Source organism: Aegilops tauschii, chromosome 2 (assembly GCF_002575655.3).
Source record: "Aegilops tauschii subsp. strangulata cultivar AL8/78 chromosome 2, Aet v6.0, whole genome shotgun sequence".
Classification (NCBI taxonomy): Eukaryota; Viridiplantae; Streptophyta; class Magnoliopsida; order Poales; family Poaceae; genus Aegilops; species Aegilops tauschii.
This window is the reverse complement of record NC_053036.3, coordinates 227458260-227462976: the sequence shown is the minus strand read 5'-3', so window position 1 is coordinate 227462976 and position 4717 is coordinate 227458260. Positions and strand designations below refer to the sequence as shown.

The 4717-nt window shown below is 46.4% G+C and overlaps 1 long non-coding RNA gene across 1 annotated transcript; it reads left to right on the top strand.

Moving 5' to 3' along the window:
- The first annotated feature begins 1683 nt into the window (after positions 1–1683).
- LOC141041622 (uncharacterized) lies at positions 1684–4435 on the top strand. The gene is made up of 3 exons (XR_012202343.1): positions 1684–2110; positions 2893–2964; positions 4181–4435. It is a non-coding gene; the product is annotated as an uncharacterized lncRNA (long non-coding RNA).
- Positions 4436–4717: the final 282 nt, after the last annotated feature.

The window sequence follows — 4717 nt, the reverse complement described above, 5'->3', positions numbered from 1 at the left end:
TTCCATTCATGTTTCGCGTTTCACATGTTGTCAAGAATAAGGTATTTTAAATCTATCAACCTCTTCGTTGGAGTTATCTTGGTATAGATTTCACCTAAAGCCTTCCATTTGGAATGTTGCTATTTGTGGTGCCTATCAACGATCCAAGGTTTCTCCTATCCTCTCGGCGTAAGAAGTTTTCATCCCTTCGTTGATCTCAAGCAATCAATTGTTTTCGTTACTGCCGGAAATTTCACCACAAGTTTTGAGATGTTTTCCATAAGCCCATAACAAGCTTATTCTTTAGTTGTTGATTTTTTTCAACAACTCCGTTCAACCATCCTTCGTAAGGATGCTATTTCAATATTAATTGAGAGAGTTGTCATTCTTGTTCTTCGTTCTTTTCTTTCCAACCATCTAGTTTTCCATTCATTTGTTCCGGATGCATTGTGATGTTCCTCTTTTCGTCCCATCATCTCGTTTTGCCTAGATCATGTTCTTTTCTTTGCTTATCCATTTAACCGGAGTGTTGTGTCATCTCTTCAATTTATTTTCATCTTATCAAGTTTTCCTGCTCTTTTCTACCGGAGTGCTGTCCAAATTCTATCATTCTTTTTCCTTGGCTATCACGTTATACCGGTGGTTTCATATTATCTTTGGTTCGTTAAGATCTGGTTTCATGTCTTTCAACCCACAAGGTTCTCATAATGGTCCTTGTTCCTCTTTTTCTAACGGAGTGTTTCAACTTCGTTCATCTCCGTTGTATTCTTTTCTCAAAATTGTTTAACCTCTCAAGGTACATTTGTTTCACTCGTTTGTCAAAGAAGCAACTTTGTTTTACCTCTTCCTCTTCCGTTTCTCCCCAGTGCCATCCTTAGATCTCGGGTCGAGATCTCTTGTAAGTGGAGGAGAGTTGTGATGCCCCAAGACCGACGCTCCAGACGCCTTCCATGTTTTTCGTTGTCACCGTGTGTTTTATTGGATTGTTGCATTTCATCATGGCATCATCCGCATTGTATCGGCACTCGTTGCCGTCATTGTTTTTAAAAACTTGCATCCGCTCATAGTTGTCGTGTCCCCCCTTGCTTTTGTTGACCGTTCCGAGACCAACCTTGTTCTTCGTTTTCCCTCTTGCCTAAACCGGAGTCTCTCTGTACAGTGCACAGAACCCTCACGCGCGCCCGGAAGCTTCCTCGAACCCGAACCAGGCAGTCATGACTGTTGGGTCCGGATCAACCCCAAACATCCCGAGCATCTTCCGTTTCTTATTCGGACTCTCCTAACCCAAACCCCTTTGACCGGAACCGTCCGATGATAATCTAACGGCCCGAGATAAGCCCCAAACTCTTCTCCTAGCCCCATTCCCTATTTAAGCCATCCTCCATGCCATATTTGGGACAAACCCTAATCCCTAGGGGATCTGTCCCTTCACCGCCGCCGGACCAGCCTTCTCCTTGTTTTCCTCCACTACCCAACCGGATGCCACATCTTGATCCCCAACCTGCCAACCAAATCCAACCCCGATCCAGCCTTCTACCCATCCATCTGTGGCCGCCAGATGGAGATCCGACGACCACCAGCGCGCCCGGTCCTCGTGCAGTGCTCGATCCAGAGCGGAACGAGACCACCTTCTTGCCACAGCCTCCTCGGTCTGGAACGGGAGAGGAGCTCCCGATCGAGTCCCTCGTTGCCGTCCGGCCTCGCCGGAGACCACCGCTGCCGGGCCGCCCCTCTGCCCTTCCCTTTTTTCTCTCCTTCTACCTCTAGTCTCACGAGCTCTCTCTCGATCAGCTTCACAGGAGGCCGACGCCATGGACGACCTCCTCGCCGCCCGTCCGTCGCCTGAAACGCCGTACCGCCGCCAAGACCAATGGGAACGGACGGATCTATCTTCCTCGTGCTCGGATGAGTCGCTGCCACTGTTGTTTGACCATCTCCGTCGAGATCCGCGGCCTCCCTTCCTGCAAGTGCCCAACCTCTGCCTCGGCCTCGTCCAAGAGACGAGCGAACGTGTCTCGTCCTGCCGTTGACCGAGCCGGTTTGCCTCCAACCCGCCCTTTGGGCCAGATCCACCGCGGCCTGCCTGCGCTCCTGTGGGCCGCCTCACCACCGACCGGTCTCAAGGCCCGATGTGAGCAGCTTCCCCGCGCCCTGGTCCAGATCTCAGTTTCAGCCCATTGTGTTTTTTTCCTCTGCTGCGATTTGTCTAATTATCCAGAGAAACTGCATGTTTACAAATTGCACCCTCATGTTCATGCATTTAATAACTCCAAAACCGTGCATCGGATTAAAATGGTTTAAACATGTAAAATGCTTAGAATTTCATCTAGTTTCATAATATCCGACTTTCATCTGTGTTTAAAATGTTTAAACTTGCTGTTTGTTTAATTTTTCTTAAATGTCATGCTAAAATGCTTTATTTCATAACTAAATAACCGTAGCTCCATTTTAAATAAACTTTTTATGTAAATGGGGTGGAAAAATGCATAGAATAACTTGGTTCACTTTATTTTGATGTTTAACAACTTTAAAATATGGTTTAGGGCATAACAGTACCAACATTGAAATATGCATATGGGGATTTTCCGGAATTGTTGTTTATTGTTTCCGGCCTCATTTAAACTTGCCTAAATAGTTAGTTTACTTATGCTTCACCTCTTGCCATGTTAATCAACATTTAATATTGTTGGGTACATAAACGAGAGCGAACTAAATAACTTGAGTGTGGTGTTTCGTCAATATGTAACTTGTTGCATATTGAGCTCCACTTAACTTGTAGTATTGTTTGTTGCACTTTGCCATGATTTTAAGCCGGACATGCATCATACTTGTTTGTGCATCATGCCATGTTTATGCTTTTGTGTTTACCATGTTGTTTGCTTCTTTCCGGTTTGCTTCGGTTTCCTTCCGGAGTTGTGAGGATTCGTTCGACTACGTCCGTTTGTCTTCTTCTTGGACTCGTTCTTCTTCCTTGCAGGATCTCAGGCAAGATGACCATTACCCTCGATATCACTTCTATATTTGCTTGCTAGTTGTTTGCTCTATCGCTATGTCGCGCTACCTACCACTTGTTTATCATGCCTCCCATATTGCCATGTCAAGCCTCTAACCCACCTTCCTAGCAAACCGTTGTTTGGCTATGTTACCGCTTTTGCTCAGCCCCTCTTATAGCGTTGTTAGTTGCAGGTGAAGTTGAAGTTTGCTCCATGTTGGAACATGATGATTTTGGGATATCACAATATCTCTTATTTGATTAATGCATCTATATACTTGGCAAAGGGTGGAAGGCTTGGCCTTATGCCTGGTGTTTTGTTCCACTCTTGCCGCCCTAGTTTCCGTCATACCGGTGTTATGTTCCTTGATTTTGCGTTCCTTACGCGGTTGGGGTTATGGGACCCCCTTGACAGTTCACTTTGAATAAAACTCCTCCAGCAAGGCCCAACCTTAGTTTTACATTTGCCTCACCTAAGCCTTTCCCTTGGGTTTTCGCGAGCCCCAGGATCATAGTATTTTACCCCCCCGGGCCAGTGCTCGTCGTGAGTGTTGGTCCAACGTGTCAACCACCGGTGGCCACCAGGGGCAACTCTGGGCTGGCCTACCAGAAGTTTGGACAATCCGGTGTGCCCTGAGAACGAGATATGTGCAGCTCTTATCGGGATTTGTCGGCACAGTCGGGCGGTCTTGCTGGTCTTCTTTTACCATTGTCGAAATGTCTTGTAACCGGGATTCCGAGACTGATCGGGTCTTTCCGGGAGAAGGAGTATCCTTCGCTGATCGTGAGAGCTTGTGATGGGCTAAGTTGGGACACCCCTGCAGGGTATTATCTTTCGAAAGCCGTGCCCACGGTTATGTGGCAGATGGGAATTTGTTAATGTCCGGTTGTAGGTAACTTGACACTTGACTTAAATAAAATGCATCAACCGCGTGTGTAGCCGTGATGGTCTCTTCTCGGCGGAGCCCGGGAAGTGAACACGGTTTGGGTTATGTATGAACGTAAGTAGTTTCAGGATCACTTCTAGCTTCACGACCGTTGCGTAGCTTCTCATCTTACTCTTGTACTCGTATGTTAGCCACCATATTTGCTTAGTGCTTGCTGCAACTCCACCTCATTTCCACATCCTACCCATAAGCTTAAATAGTCTTGATCTCGCGGGTTTTGAGATTGTCGAGTCCTCGTGACTCACAGATACTACCAAAACAGTTGCAGGTGCCGATGATACTAGTGCAGGTGATGCTACCGAACTCAAGTGGGAGTTCGACGAGGACCTTGGTCGTTACTATATTTCGTTTCCTGATGATCGGTAGTGGTGCCCAGTTGGGACGATCGGGGATCTAGCATTTGGGGTTTATCTTCCTTTTTATTTGGATTGTCCGTAGTCGGACTATGTGTGTACTCTGAATGATGTATGTTTAATTAATGTATTCTGTGAAGTGGCGATTGTAAGCCAACTCTTTATCCCATTCTTGTTCATTACAAGGGATTGTGTGAAGATGACCCTTCTTGCGATAAAACCACCATGCGGTTATGCCTCTAAGTCATGCCTTGACACATCGGAGATATAGCCGCATCGTGGGTGTTACAATGGACTCAACTGGAGGGCATCATGATCGATGGAGAAGAGGGTTGGAGAGGAATGAGAAATTAGCAACGCCACATGATAATACTTGAACAGCTCAAATAAACATTAAGTTGTCTCGTTCCCCTTCCGTCTTGGTCACGGAGTAAGATACTCCCTCC